The 16,906-nt window shown below is 34.6% G+C and overlaps 1 protein-coding gene and 1 long non-coding RNA gene across 2 annotated transcripts in view; one reads left to right on the top strand and one right to left on the bottom strand.

Annotated features, from left to right (window-relative positions):
- The window catches only part of LOC106067079 (uncharacterized), a 242,612-nt gene that overhangs the window by 121,714 nt on the left and 103,992 nt on the right, over nt 1-16,906 (bottom strand). The window lies entirely within an intron of this gene.
- On the top strand, nt 3,318-5,285 carry LOC129928249 (uncharacterized). The gene is made up of 3 exons (XR_008779827.1): nt 3,318-3,811; nt 4,293-4,635; nt 5,140-5,285. It is a non-coding gene; the product is annotated as an uncharacterized LOC129928249 (long non-coding RNA).

Genomic DNA, 16,906 nt, shown 5'->3' with positions numbered 1-16,906 from the left:
TTGAAGAGGTATTCTTAAGCTTCAAACCCCGCTGGCAGGGGGTTTTAAACTCAAAACCACTTTGGCTACGCTAATAGATTGTATAGTGTGTAATATGCTTTTTTTTTTATTGAATAGGTACTTTTTAGCCTGTAGAATTTTGAGTGTGTAATTTGCTTTTTTTATATTGAGAGGGGGTTTATCATAATTTTTGGAGGCGGTTTTAAAATCAAAATCTTCCTTAGCTGTTTTCTTGGAATTTGGGGATTGTCGTTTGCATTTTTTTAGTTTTGTTTATAGAAGAGGGGGGATTTAACTGCGAAACCCCTGGTAGGGGATTTTAAACTCAAAACCTCTAGTAGGGGGTTTTAAACTCAAAACCCCCTGGTAGAGGGATTTTTATCTCAAAACCCCTGATAGGTTTTTGTTTTAACTCAAAACCCCCTGATAGGTTTTTTTTTAAAATCTCAAAACCCCTGATAGAGGGTTTTTAACTCAAAACACACTCGCATGTGCTGTGGTAAGTGATGATTTAGTATTAAAATCTCACCTAAAATAAACAAAATGAAAGCAAAAAATCAGTGACTGAATTCCACCCCCCAGGGGGGGAATTTCATTTCGAATGGGGGGTTTGAACCCCAACCCCCCCCTGGCTACGCCCATGATAGTGAGTCAATAAGCCTACAATCTAACATCTTTACCAACTTTTGTTTAGATCTACAAATATTTTTTTTTATTCGATTTGATTTTCATTTCAAGATAATGTGCATTTTTATCTATAGTAATGGAAAATTAACCATACAAAAAATGAAATCAAGGACGTATGTATGACTAAATGAAAAATCTGCATAAAAATTTCGGCCTTCAAGTTTTTAGTTGTTTTTTTAGCAAACTAGAATCCCAAATAACATTCAATTCTTCTAAAAGCTATAAAAAGATCTGATATTGTTTTGAATAATTCTTCGCCCAATAAAATATTAGAATCATTGGACTCTACTTCAATAGAAAGTGATTGTACACATAAACATGTAGACTTTCACCCAGATGTAGTGACCTATAGCTATAAACTTTATATACAAATACGACCGTACACAAAAACACCCTACTATATATATATATACTAGACATATGTTACCCGCGACCCGCGGGTCTTTATTTGCGCATTACTGTCGATATAGTCATTGAGAGTGTTTTGTAAACAATTAAACGAAATAATAATGTAATAAGTAAAGCGAATGTGTCAATGTAAAAATAGTGTGAATGAAGCTATCAAATCAGAATAGCTAATAGGCTTAAATCCATTTGTTCAAATTAAAACATTTTGCTTGTAGGCCTACATATATTTGATTAAAATTTTAGACGAATAGACTTAATTTTGTATGTTCGTGTGTTACAGTATAAAGTAGATCTTTAGGTAGACATAGATCTAAATCTACACTAATCTAGAGGCTTTTATAGAGTTCATTCTGTGTTGCGCATGAGTGACCTTTTTTCATGAATGAATATAGGCCTATCTCAACACGGCTACGCAGCTTTATTTAGCGAACAGCGAACGAATGTATTAAAAATGCTTTAGAAAAACAAATTTTAATGCTAATTTGATTAAAATATGAAATGAATGGACAATAATTAGTATGTTTATGTGTTAAAGCATAAAACTATCTTTGCGAAAATAAGTTTTATCATCTTAGAGTTCAATAAGAGTTTTAGACCTAGGCCTAGGAATAGACTCAGTAGAGAGATGTCTTAATCACTGTTAATGTGTAACCATTTGGTAATGTCTAATGAAAGGATGTTCGCCAGACATTACCCGCGGCCTGCGGGTCTAAGTTTGTGTTTACTAATCTAGTGGATTGGATTTAGATGTATGTTAAACTTAACTAATGATCCTTTCAAGCTTTTTCTCCTACGAAAATAAAATTAGGTTTGCGAAAATGGGTTTACCCGAAGCCGACACATTCATATCTATTAAAAACGAAAAGAGCGATAGCTTTGTTAAATGAATGGGATTATAAAGTGAACAATTAAACGAAATAATTTTTAGTACGCGATTCATGAATGAATATAGATCTAGGCCTATCTCAACTCAGCTTCGTAGCTTTCGTAAACGAATGTAGCTTTAGAAAACCAAATTTGAATGTTTATTTGATCAAAATATGAAATGAATGGACTTTAATTAATATGTTAATGTGTTAAAGTATAAAACTATCTGTGCGAAGAGAAGTTTTATCATCTTAGAGTTGAATTAGAGTTTTAGATCTAGGGATGGGATTATAAAGTAAACAATTAAACGAATTAATATTTAGTACGCGATTCATTACGGTATTGTCTAATGAAAGAATGTTCGTCAGGAAATCTGTAGTCACAGATAGGCTATAAGGAACTAATTTATGTAAAAAATGCTTTTGAAACACAAAATTGAAGGTTAATTTTATTATATAATGAAATCAATGGATCTTCTTTTGTCTTTTCATGTGTCAAAGTAAAAAACTATCTGCGCAAAGTGTATTTCTTAAAATTAGATCTAGGTCTAAATCCTTTCTATCTTTTCTCATGTCAAGATTGTAGACATAGCCTAGATCCATAAAATACTATAGCTGTAATAGAGTCGGACAACTTTATTTTTTTTTTGAGGGTCTTAAGTTTGTTTTAGGGCTACAATACATACACTACGGTCTAAGTTGGTACCCAAGGGACATTCCTGCCTAGTTTTATCAAGATTGGTCAAGCGGTTTTGATGTCTATAAGTAACATACATCCATACATACACCACACATTCTACTTTATAATATAGATATATATAATTATAATAGAACACTATTTATGTCAATGCCCCTTTTTTTAAGTTGGTAAAATAATAATGTGTTTTTATAAAAATCTTGCTATGCCTATAGTAGTCTTAAAAAATTATGACTAAAAATATTATGAACGTCGAGTTGCTAGATTCATCATTTTTGTGTATCTGATAAACCCAGAGAATCAAGATATAGAATCTATATAGTCCCCTATTATATAGAATCTAGCTCTAGTCGACTCTTGAGTAGATATAGGATAAATCTCAAGTCAAGATGATCAGCTTCATCTTACCTTGATCATGGCACGATCAACATGGTGATTAATCTGACTTCCTGACTTGTTAACTTAAATTCTTAAACTTCTTCTTAAGTTCTTAGTAATCTTAGCCTTAGCCTTAGCTTCTTCATATGTGAATCATGAATGGAAGTGCTTGGCTCACAGTGTCACAGATCGTTCTTTAAACTATTTGAAGATCTATTTTATTTTTTCTAATGACTTTATTCTATATCTAGTTTATATCTATGTTTTATATACTAATAATAGACCTAGACTCTTTAACTTATATTTATAAGATCTAGAATCTGTATCTAGATCTATTCCTATACACTGATTATACACTACATATTTAATGTTTCTGATGAGCAATACTACTGTCTACAGCCATTGCCCATTAACATAGGCCCTACTCACGTACTAGATCTAGCTCTATTGATCACAACTCATATCTTACCTAGATATAAATAACTGTACTAGATTGGACTAGACATTCTAACCGGTTCTATTTTCTTTTTTCATTATTCTCACACATTCCAGTAGGTACCAAATTGTGCTATTATTCACTGTAGATCTAGATCTTAACTTTTCTCTTAACTACCAAAGAAGTACCTAAAGGATGTTGAATGGTACCCAAAGGGCTCTAATTGCTACCATTCAATGTGTGGAATCAAGTATTTACCCAGATACTGCCACAATATGTTCTTATTGTTTTCAAAGGAGTTTGCACACAGTGCCAGAAGCTGTATAAATACATTTAACAGTAAGTTTATAAGTAATTAATCATTTATTTTTAAACGTTATGTAAGTCTATTTTAATTGTAAGAATCCATGTGCTATTTTATTTAAAGCTAATTTTCTAGGTGAATACTTAGACAATATTATTGTTGTTATGTTGTAAATAAAACATATTATATTCCCTCCAGCCTGTGCAGAGTATTTTTTAAGTGATAATTGGCTCATGTTGGCCGATGCCACTCTTTTGTTATCTAAGGTGTTTTCCTTCAAATGATACTTTCTTGCATAAGAATTAAATATATTATGCAACAATTCTCAATTAGAAGTACAGATTAACCAGTTATCTTGGTGGAAAAGGATGTCAGATGAGTTGAGAAAATGCTTAAAGAAAGTCTTTACATAATTCTTTGAACTAAGTCACTATAAATATTTTGGAGATTTTTAAAATTTAATTAGAATTTTATTATTGCTCACATTAAAAGCAATTGTTCTTTTCTTTTCCGCAGATGTTTATTTCAAGAAGAAATGATGCTTTCTTATTCCTAAAATTTTATCAATACGATGGATGCCACAAAACTCACTTGTTATGCCAGAAACTCTTCCTACGAAACTTCCAGTAGTTAAAAAAAATCAAAGTTTCCCTTTCAGACCTTGTAATCAATAGAGCAGATGATGTAAGTATCATCTATTTCTGACAATCTGTTGTCTACGTTTAACGAGGGTGTCATGTGGCCAGCACTGAGTGGACTCAGACTCAAATTAAAAATTCCAGTCTTCACCAGGATTCGAACCCCGGTACCCGGTTCGGAAGCTTAGCGCTTTACCGCTAAGCCACCAGGCCTCCTTCCAGTAAGTAGGGCAGCTTAAAATTTAATACTTTTATCTTAGTGCAAAAAGAATAAAACCAGTCTTCAAATTCTCCCTTTAAATTTGCAAAGATATGTTTATAATTTAATGTATGCAGTAAAAAATTATGTTTCAAACACTCAATATTCAATGACTCTCTTTATTTGGGTTACCTCAGCATGCTTGTGCAGAAAATTTCCTGAATTTTTTTTTAAATCTGTTCCCTTCACTTTCAAGTGCATTTAATGAATCATTAAATTTTCATAATATTACTGAATATAATGTCAAAGATAAAATATGTTCCCATAGCATTTTTTATGTAAAAGCCCTAATATACTTTACTATACTCCTAATATAATTTTTAAGGAACTGTTTTGTTAGATGTTTTCAGCATTCATTTTATCCATAAAGGACTTGAACATATGGAAGTTTGGTACTATATGAAACTAAGATTGAATTGGTGACTTGTTATGAAATTAATGCATGTTGTTTCCATTCCATCAACAGTACTAGAACTTGTCCAGTGCCTGTGATCCTCGGAGTTGAAGGAGAGTGTGCTCCATAATACTTAGAAGGAGTTTGCTGATAGCTGGAAGTTCATGAATACTATGTTGTCCTTGATTTGATGATTCTGAAAATACCATTTCTGAAGACTTGAGCATTATTTCTAAAATTTAAAAAAAAACTTTTCAGGAAATATTGTGTTTATAATATTAAGAAAGAAAAGATAATATTGTTCTTACTAATATTCTTGACTTATTAAAATAGAAAGCACATAATTACCAATACTCACTTGTCAATAAATGTTAGCATTATTCAATTTTTAGTTACATGTTCAAACTATTAAATTTTATTATTTAAATTATAGCAACTTTCTCTTTCAGTCCAGCTTAAGATACTTTCCTGTAAAAAAGTCTATAATAATAAGTTAATGTTGATGTAGTATTGTTCAGACACTTACAAGTTTAATCATCTATACTTCACAAAAAAAAGTGTTTGAATGGTTTTCATTTGTTTGTACATCAAATATGTATTAATATAATTATCATTTTTAAATGAAACATTAAATACTGAAGATGACCATTTCAATTTCTGATGTAGGTCTATTCTCATTTCATAAAACAAACAGAATATTATCCGAAATTTCATCCCTTCATTGTAACTGTAACTGGCTTCATAAAAAAATGGAGTGATGACTGGGTTGACTATACATTCTTTTTTAAATAATGCATCAATGAATGAAGCTAATATTGTTCTTGTCCTCATCTGGAAATGTGCGGACTGATAATTTGTTGTTGCATTTTTGTTTTCATAAGTCAATGACACATGATACTCTAAATGACAAATATCTTCTACTCATTACAATAGCACATTTCCATGCTGTTAGTCTAAGTGGAAGCAGATAACATTTGTTCCTCTATTTGCTGTACAATCTCAAAATTCATGAGCAGCTGAGAAAAAAGAAAAGAATTTCAAACAAGTTTAGACATGTTATAAATATATATATTTGCTAATAAAAAATGTAAGACTATATGTTACAACAATGGACAGCATCTTTAAAGCTGATTTCAATGCAATCACAAGAAATAATTTTGTCTCTACAATTAGGCCTGCTTTACTGATTTTTTTTATGTAAATAAATTTTACGCATAGGATTAAATATACATGTACTTAAGGTGATTTTTTACCTATTATTTCACAATGACAAGTAATTTAAAGTGATACATGTATGTTTTTTTTTTAATTACAACACACAATGTTATTGGAGAAAGTAAAAAAAAGTCTCACTTGTAGTAGATCCCCTTCAATTTGAATTTTAATGACAATCAAATTAGGTTTTTAGTAGTATGCTCCTATAGTACAAAAAAAATGCATTATAAAAAGTTTTCGTTTTAAATAAAATTTCTCTTGGGTGTTTTGAGTAGAAAGTAATAGAAATATGAACTTCATTTAGCAATATGCTCACACTAAGCAGAAGTGTTTTTTACTAGTGAAAATTGTCTGTCCAAATAAGCTATTGAAACTACTGTCAGCTTCACATGATAGGAACTGTAAAGTTTGACAGTTCTTACTCTAAGACTTTTAGGTACCGGTATTATCTATCAAGATCTGGGTAAAACAAGGATGGGTTTTGGCCATCAACACTATTCGGAATTGTTTCGTCTGTACTCTCATAGCGCCTTGGAAGATGGATGGAAGGCTTCTTAAACTGGCTTGACATAACGACATAACCTGATTAGGGAACTGATGTTTCACGACGATGCGGCTCTCACTACCGTTCGCAGTAATGATTACAAATGCTAGTCAATACTTCGACAGCTGCAGGTCAATAGTTCAGTCTTACGATAACTCTCACCAAGACAGAAAAAGGGCATAAAAAATCAACATCATCAAACTCCATTTGAGTGAGGGCTTGAGAGGCTCAAATCCTCTCTTGGCCATAGCCGTGAGAAACATGAGGCTACAGGACAGTGGCCTGTCCTGCACTGTGTTATAATAACTTGCCATAAAACATCACAGAATGTACTTTTTCTATTTTATCATCGACATCATATATAGGCCAAACATATTTTTCTTACATTTTTCATCTCGGAGAAAACTTTACATCTAGACTTATTACCTTTACTTTAGGCCTACACATAATATAGGACTTTTAAAAACTTATAAACAAAAGGTCATTTTAGCCTATTATAGTAAGAGCATAAAGATCTAAATGTACCGGGTTATCCTTCTGAATAAGTCTTACTATTTGGTTTATATATATATATATAGGCTATGCACTGGCGGATCCAGAACTTTGGAGTGGGGGGGGGCGATTTTTTTCCAAACCCTAACCCTAACGCCCAGTAAACCCTAACCCTATGCATAAACGTGCGTACAGCATATATATATATATATTCGATATATGAGAATAAAATAAGACTGTTTCTCAGTCTTCGGCAAAAAAAAAAACAGAAAAAAAAAAACAGTCTTTCTCTTGCAAGCTTGGGAGCGCGCTGTAAGCTTCTTCAGTGGGGTTCGGTGCCAAGCCCCGACGCCTAAAAGCGTTTTCTTGCATTTTTCTTTGCAGAAACGCATTCTTCTGACATCTACAGCTCATTATTTATCAGTGGGGTTCGGGGCGAAGCCCCGACGCCAAAAGCGTTTTCTTGCATTTTTTCACGGCTGAAACGCATTCTCCTGACATCTACAGCTCATTACTTATTAGTTGTGTTCGGGGCGAAGCCCCGACGCCAAAAGCGTTTTCTAGCATTTTTCACTGCAGAAACGCATTCTTCTGACATCTACAGCTCATTATATACCAGTGGGGTTCGGGGCTAAGCCCCGACGCCAAAAGCGTTTTCTTGCATTTTTCACTGCAGAAACGCATTCTCCTGACATCTACAGCTTATTATTCATCAGTGAGGTTCGGGGCCAAGCCTCGACGCTAAAAGCGTTTTCTGGCATTCTTCACTGCAATAACGCATTCTCGTGCCCTACAGCTCATTATTCATTCTATTATAAAGTGCCTTTTGAATAATGAGAAAAATATTCTAATATGAATTTATAGTCCCTTAATACATTGCAAATAAAACCGATTTGTTCTTTGAAAAGATTAGATACCCCACATATTTAGATTAAGGTTTTGAGGATCGCCGCCGAAAAAAATAATATTCGATTAATAATATTCAATAAAATTATAGCATACATTGTGAGTTATAGTCCTAAATTTATTTAACTAGAAAAATATGAGATAGAGTAAAGGTTGGAAAAAGTCAACTAGGAAAAGATTATCTGGCTTTTGAACTCATCTCAACCGTGACTGTTATATTGAAAAATTTCGTTTGAATTATAACTTTTTCTTAAAATAGTTATGATAAATTCATGTCAAATTACACAAACTCTGTCTTGAAAGTGCGAGGGAGGTAAAATGAAAACTATTAATTCTCGCTCCTTTTTATAATTTCTGCTATTGATTGCATTTTGCATTAAAGAATAGGGGTTGGGCGACTCGATATAAGAATTTACTTTATAGCATATATAAATTATATTAGTGACAGATTTTTTTTTTAATTTTGTAATTTATTACTATAATACAAAAAGAAAAAGTATTGATTTGTCCGATGGGGGGAAGGGGATTGCATGTATCGCACTTCCACCTGTTTATATTATATAGATATGCGACTAATTTTGTTCACATACTATGATTTCTCCATAAAAGTAGGACCGCCCCCCCCCCCACTAAAAGGGTTTAGATGGGAAGGGCGGTGGAGGTATTTTCTCTTCCCCTTCCAATCGGCCAACAGGTGAACGAAATTATATAAAGACCGGTTAAAATACCAATAACAAGTTTTAATCATATAGATATTTAATTGATTCTGTTAGCAAACTGTGATTTCTACAAGTAAATAGGACCGCCCCCCCACTCGAAAGTTTATGGTGGGGGGAGGGCGGATTGATGCCCCCTCCCGACCCTACCAAATCGGCCAAAATACTAGAAAGGGGGGGGGCGAAATAATCTAAAAATAGGTTGAAATATAAATAATTAGTATATATTATTAACATAAGTAATAAATTCGCATACAAATTGTTTGAATTCTATACTATAATTCGTCCGTCCCCCCCCCCCCTTTGGGGGGGGGGGGGTCGGCCGAGTGGGGGGGGGACGATCGCCCCTACCGCCCCCCCCCCCTGGATCCGCCAGTGAGGCTATGCTGTCACAAGAACCTCAATTCAATGTCGTAAACAAGAAAATACACGAAATACAGGCTTGGCTAATTAGTCTATATTGGCTAAGAAAATCAGTTATAAAGCTTTACAGTTATAGATCTAAGTCAGAAATTGATTTGTGCACACTTACATCTGTAACATCTTCTTTAACAATTCAGTTTCCATTTATGATTTGCTGTAAAAGTGGTGGTAAAAATCTTCGGGAATGGTTTCTTTATATAGTAAAAAAAAATCTACCGGAAGTCAATTTACCATGCAACCAAGGACGCCTCCGTGAACGCGACTTGTTTATTGAAAAAATATAGACTTAGTGCGTAGAGTTGGCAGTCCTTGTAATATATAGTCTATGGGCCAGGTTCACATCTAACTTCACCTTTAATTTTACATATCCCTTGGTCTGCTTGACAGTTTAGGAACCACACAGGATCTGTCAACCTTCTTTCTCCATTTTCTCTCTCATTTTCGTTGATAGAATTTCATTCATATGTTCTTTCAGAAAATATTGAAAGCTGCCTTTTTACCTGCTTGGGTGGATCACTTTGGGGGCCGATTTTGAGTTTGTTTATTCACACAAACTGTCTTACTAACCTTGTTTAAATTTTTAAAATGTTTTCTTGTTATTGTCGCAAACTGCCAGGGTCAAGGTTCGTTAGAGGGAAACAAAACTTTGTATTTCATTAACAGTGTTCTCTGAGAAATTTTCTGTTGATGTGACTTGTCATCAGTAGTACTGCCATTTGACAGTTACGAAGAATGTAATTAAGAATGTTTAGAGCATTGACTTTGTCTATAATATCAGATGTTACTATCCCCTCGGCGAATATATCTACAGCGTATATTGATATTTTAGATAATTTTCCATAGTCTCTTTCTCCAAGTTTCTTTTACAATTTTCTCGATGTTTTGAAGAGATTTGTATTGTCTCCACAATTACATGATATATGTTGATTCTATTTAAATGTACTACTTGGAAGTAACACAGCGCTGAATATCTCTTATTTGAGCTTAATGCTTTTAAACTCAATTCATTTAAACAAGTAATTCAAAATATAAATAACTTCTAGGAGTCTAACATGACGGACATAAAATAATATACTGTTGAAATAAAACAGTTGGAAGATCAAGGCATTCAATATTAAACCAACAATGAATAAACGCTCAAAACAATCCACTTGGAACAATGACCAATATTTAATGACCAACGACTGTAAACAACTACTAAGGCAGAAGCCTAGGCTCTTCGATTGGTGGTGGCCTGGCACCACTGGCGGATCCAGGGGGGGGGCGGTCCGTTTTTATCGAGAAATCATGGTTTGTGAACAAAAATAGTTGAATTAATATATACATTTTATATTATGTCGCTCCCTTTCTGGTATTTTGGCAAATTCGGTGGGGTAAGGAGGGGGCGATTGCATGAACTGCCCTCCCCACTATAGCCCCCTGAGTGCTGGGGGGGCGATCCTATTTTTGTGGAGAATCATAGTTTGTGAACAAAATTAGTTGAATTAATATATACATTTTATATTATGTCGCTCCCTTTCTGGTATTTTGGCCGATTCGGTGGGGTGAGGGGGTGGGGGCAATTGCATGTACTGCCCTCCCCACTCTAGCCCTCTGAATGCTGGGGGTGGGGGTCCTATTTTTGTGGAGAATCATAGTTTGTGAACAAAATTAGTTAAATTAATATATACATTTTATATTATGTCGCTCCCTTCCTGGTATTTTGGCCGATTCATTGGGGTGAGGGGGAGGGCAATTGCATGTACTACCCTCCCCACTCTAGCCCTCTGAATGCTGGGGGGGGGGGCGGTCCTATTTTTGTGGAGAATCATAGTTTGTGAACAAAATTAGTTGAATATCTATATAATATAAACTACGTATTGATATGTGACCCATTGTATATTATGTCATACCACACTCTAATCTCAAATAGTATCATTAGTAAATTTAAATGAAAAAGGGTTGTACCAGGAGGGAGGGGCGATACATGCAATCCCATTTCCCCCATCATAATTTATATACACTATAAATAAAATTCTTATATTGAGTCGCCCAACCCCTATTCTTTAATGCCAAATGTAATCTTTAGCAGAAATTATTAAAGGAGCGAGGATTAATCGTTTTCACTCTACCGCTCCTCCCATTTCCAGACAGAGTTTATTTAATTTCACATGAATTTATCATAATTATTTTAAGAAAGACTTTGCATTGAAAAAGTTAGAATTCAAACGAAATTTTTCAGTATTAGAGCCATGATTGAGATGAGTTATAAACTCAAATAATGTTTTCATAGTCGCCTTTTACCAACCTTTACTCAATCTGATATTTTTCTAGTTAAATAAATTTGGGACTATAATTCACAATTTATACTTCAATCTTATTGAATACTATTTATTGAATAATAATTTTTTTTCGGCAGCGATCCCCAAAGACAAAATCAAAATATGTGGGGTATCTTATCTTTTTAAGGAACAAATCGAATTTATTTGCAATGTACTAAGGGCCTATAAATTCATATTAAAATAATTTTCAAGTACAACATTATTCAAAAGGTCCTTTTTAATAGTATGAATAATGAGCTTCGAACTCCATTGATGAATAATGAGCTGTAGATGTCAGGAGAATACGTTTCTGCAGTGAAAAAAGAAGAAAACGCTTTTGGCGTCGGGGCTTCGCCCCGAAATCCATTGATGAATAAAGAGCTGTACTTGTCAGGAGAATGCGTTTCTGCAGTGAAGAATGCAAGAAAACGCTTTTGGCGTCGGGGCTTCGCCCCGAAATCCATTGATGAATAAAGAGCTGTACTTGTCAGGAGAATGCGTTTCTGCAGTGAAGAATGCAAGAAAACGCTTTTGGCGTCGGGGCTTTGCCCCGAAATCCATTGATAAATAAGAGCTGTACTTGTCAGGAGAATGCGTTTCTGCAGTGAAAAAAGCAAGAAAACGCTTTTGGCGTCGGGGCTTTGCCCCGAAATCCATTGATAAATAAGAGCTGTACTTGTCAGGAGAATGCGTTTCTGCAGTGAAAAAAGCAAGAACCCCACAAGAGAACCTTATAGCGCTGCCCCAGTTGTTTTCTTTTTCGCTGAAGGTTGAGAAATGCTGTTTTTTTATAATTCTAATATCTATATATAAACATATATATATGTATATATGTATGTATGTATGTATGTATATGTGTGTGTGTGTGTATGTGTGTGTGTACGCACGTTTATGCATAGGGTTAGGGTTTACTAGGCGTTAGGGTTAGGGTTTGGAAAAAAATCGCCCCCCCCCACTTCAAAGTTCTGAATCCGCTAGTGCCTGGTACAAGACTAAAAAAAAAATTTTAGACAAACCAAAATGTGTAACAAAAATCAGGGAATCTTGGAAGGCAACAGCTACTCGCTCCATGATAACTACGTCAAGTCGTCAGGAAGTGGGCGACTTCTTCATTCAAGACTAGAACCGAGCGGTACAAAAACTCGTTCGTTCCTTACTCGGTCAGACTTTATCAACGCCCCACTCGTTGATTAGGAAACATAAAAAGGATCAAGATGTCTGTGAGTAGTCGCTCAATGAACTCTTTATGTTGTGTCTTTTCTATTTATGTGAATGTTTCTATTGTGTTGTTTTTATATGAGGAAAGAGTCCTTGTAACACAACGACTCACAACAAATTTCCATAAGGTTTAGTAAAACAGTCTTAGTCTTAAATTGCAAGACTTGGAATACATTTCTACCGACAGTTTAGTTGATGATAAGTCGCCCTTGACGTACATACATGTTATAGATGATCAGATTGAGCTACAAAATGGGTTGAAACAAGAGAAACACAATTGAAAAGGCTTGTGTATCAACATTAAGCAAAAAACAACAACAAAAAGGCACGTTGTTGTCCCTTCTCTTAACAGCTAGGGAGTCTGGGGGAGCGCTGTAAGCTCTCTCAAGCGGGGTTTGTGGCGTGTTCCTGCGCCAAGCGCTTTCGTTCATTCTTCACTTCACAAACGCATTCACCTGGCATCTACAGCTCATTCATCTGACATCTACAGCTCATTCACCTGAAATCTACAGCTCATTCACATGAAATCTACAGCTCATTCACATGACATCTAAAGCTCATTCACCTTACATCTACAGCCTATTCACTTGACGTCAACAGCTCATTCCCCTTACATCTAAAGCTCATTCACTTGACATCTACAGCTCATTCACTTGACATCTACAGCTCATTCACCTGACATCTAAAGCTCATTCACCTGAGATCTAAAACTCATTCTTCATCTTATTAATAAGGCAGATGAAGTTCAGTAAAATTATAGTCACGTGAGGCGAGGGCTGATACTGAAGTGTGACTGACATTCGAGGAGCGACTAGTGAAAGTATACCTTTAGTATGCGTATTTACGTAATATTATCTGTATGTTTTGCGATAGCATTTGCAGTAGGCCTGTTTTGTTCAGAAGAAGACGCGAACAGAACGATGGTTTAATAATGGTCTTTGAATATATTCGACCGATTTTCAACCCGAGTTAGGGAGGGGGAATCGCCCCCTACCCCACCCCCTACCTTCATGGATCCTCTGGTGTGCCACACAAGATAACAAAGTGTATTGTTTTCGTGTCATGTCAATATTATATTTCTAAGACTCATAACTCATCACTGATTCTCCCCTTGTCCGTGGACTAAGAAATACAAAGATTAAACTTGAGATCACTCATCTTTTGTCTAAGACAGGGGTGGGAAAATTACGACCCACGGGACACATGCGGCCCGCCAGAGTGTTTTATGCGGCCCGCGGTCACCTACTAAACTCAGGTGTGCTCACAGATTATACAATCAAAATGAATTATAAATAAATAATTAAAATATCTATTTATTTCAAGACATTTAGTCAAAGACGCAAACTCATGTCAGTATTTATTCAATACTATGAAGAACTGAGTTGAAAGTGTTGAGTTGGCATTGAACAAAAAGGGTAGTGTAACAACTGATGGATTCCGTTCTTCGACTGAGAAAAATAAACTAAATTAAAGAACAATATCTCAATCATAGACTTTAAACTGCATTGAATATCAAACGAAGTATTGACCCAATTATCTCAGTGATCAAACTTATTAGAGCTAGAGATCTTAAGCACATGCAGTTCAGGAAAGTATTTAAAGATTTGGAAACAAAACATTCCGATGTTTGGTACATAGTGGTACCCATTGTATTTAGCGTAGTATTAGTATTTAGCATGGGCAAGGTATTGAGAATAGTATAGGATCTAAAGGAAGATATGTTACTTTAGGGACTTTGACTGTGACTTTGTTACTAATATTTCTAATGAAGAGTGTTTTACATCGGAACTATTGCAATGTTTTGTTTGCACTCTAATGGGTACCTGACTTTAATTGGAGAAAGTAAAGGCTGTTGGTTGTTGTGCTGGCTACATGACACACTGCTCGTTAACCGTAGGCCAAAGAAACAGATGACCTTAACATCATCTGCCCCTTAGATCGCAAGGTCTGAAAGTGGAGCTTTACTTTTCATCAAGTCAGATACAACCTCGTCTAAGCGAAGTTTTCAACTCCTTGCATGGCAATGTCAATAAATAGAAATATTAATCTGTTTCCTATTTTAAAATGGGAGGAGGGTAACCAAACAAGTGTTTTACATCGGAACTATTGCAATGTTTTGTTTGCACTCTAATGGGTACCTGACTTTAATTGGAGAAAGTAAAGGCTGTTGGTTGTTGTGCTGGCTACATGACACACTGCTCGTTAACCGTAGGCCAAAGAAACAGATGACCTTAACATCATCTGCCCCTTAGATCGCAAGGTCTGAAAGTGGAGCTTTACTTTTCATCAAGTCAGATACAACCTCGTCTAAGCGAAGTTTTCAACTCCTTGCATGGCAATGTCAATAAATAGAAATATTAATCTGTTTCCTATTTTAAAATGGGAGGAGGGTAACCAAACATGTCATAGCTGCTAAACCGTTCCAGTGTTGTTGTTGTTTTAAATTAACTAATGGTAACTCATTACCATAGCAACAGGTTGTTGGTTTTTTTTAGAAATAGTAGCACTTACTACTGGGGTGAATGTTAAGTAACACGACCAGCCAGAGCACTGGATCATTTTCCCCACATTGGACATTTTGGTTTTGGAACTAGAATCTTCATTTGCTTCGGCATTAACCACATGTTTAATAGGCTAGTTCTGTACCGGTAATTTAAATTTTTGGTCAGTCTTGAATATTGAATTTCGAAGATAGGAAGGATGGTGGCACTGTAAACTGAGACTGGGCGTTTATAGGCCTAGGTTTATTTTGACGTAAACATGACTTTGTTCACCATCGATTGCTTGAATCTATAGTTTAGGCCTGCTTTTGAACTTTTTTTGTTGTTTCCTAGACAAATTACTTTTCCAGATTTTGGAAACTAAAAAAAGCTAAAAACAACAACTTAATTCTATGTGAAAACTCTAAATATATGTGCGTGTTAATTGTTTCAAAGAAAGCCTTCTCATTTCTCCAGGCAAGCTGAAAGGTGAAACTATTTCTAGTGAAACGGTTGAAATGTAGAAAACGTATTTAGAAAACTTATTTGGATTCCTAGATTTTGGAATTTGAAAGCAAATTTGAAGACATCAAGAATTTGGAACCATTTTTCAATACCTCCAGCTCACCATTAAGTGCAGATGTTGATTCAACTCTATAAGACATAACTAAAGCAAATTGTGGCCTGTAAGAGAAGTTAGGGTGAGTCAATTCTTCCGATGGAGCTTTACGGGTGCCAGAAGCTATATTTCCACAGTTAAAAAACAAACAAACTAAAACAACGTTGCTGCTAAACTTTCACATTATTTGGGTTCATACACATCGTGAACAAGCATTTACTTGTTTGAACTTTAAAAAAAAGGGTATGAACAGATCTTATCTTCTTATCTTATATAATACAGACGTTACTTCAAAAAAGAAGATGATTACGTCCTACGCGTCATGCATTTAGTCATGCATATTAACCAATGACTTAAATTCTGCCAAGTCACTGGTTTTCCTGGCTAGCTCAGATCGATGCTTAGTGGCTGTAACTTGAAGCAGTCACAAGGGTTAACTAGTTTCTCAGTTCCGGAACATTATGCACGAGTGTAAAACGTTAAATACTTCACACGAAGTAAAAATGTGGTGAATTGTGATGTAAAAAGACAATAATAAATTTAAAAAAAAAGTAAAATAAGCTTCAGATATTGCTTGTTGTTATTCCTCTACTGGGAGTGTAAAAATGTAAAAGAAAATGAAATGTAAATGTATAATAGAGTATAAATATGAATTAGAAAACATTATACACAGGTAGCTAGCATATTTTCTAATGTGTAAGTATATATATATATATATATATATATATATATATATATATATATATATATATATATATATATATTTATTTATTTATATATATATTATATATATATATATATATATATATATATAAATACTCTCAGGTTGTAATTTAGAAATACTTTAATATTATTACCAATAACGTATACATAATATCCTGTACACTGTTCAGGTCGAATTTTTTCAGCTTCCTCTTTTTAACCTC

This window comes from Biomphalaria glabrata, chromosome 9 (assembly GCF_947242115.1).
Source record: "Biomphalaria glabrata chromosome 9, xgBioGlab47.1, whole genome shotgun sequence".
Taxonomy (NCBI): Eukaryota; Metazoa; Mollusca; class Gastropoda; family Planorbidae; genus Biomphalaria; species Biomphalaria glabrata.
The sequence above is the reverse complement of the archived record's forward strand: the minus strand, read 5'-3'. Positions and strand labels throughout refer to the sequence as shown.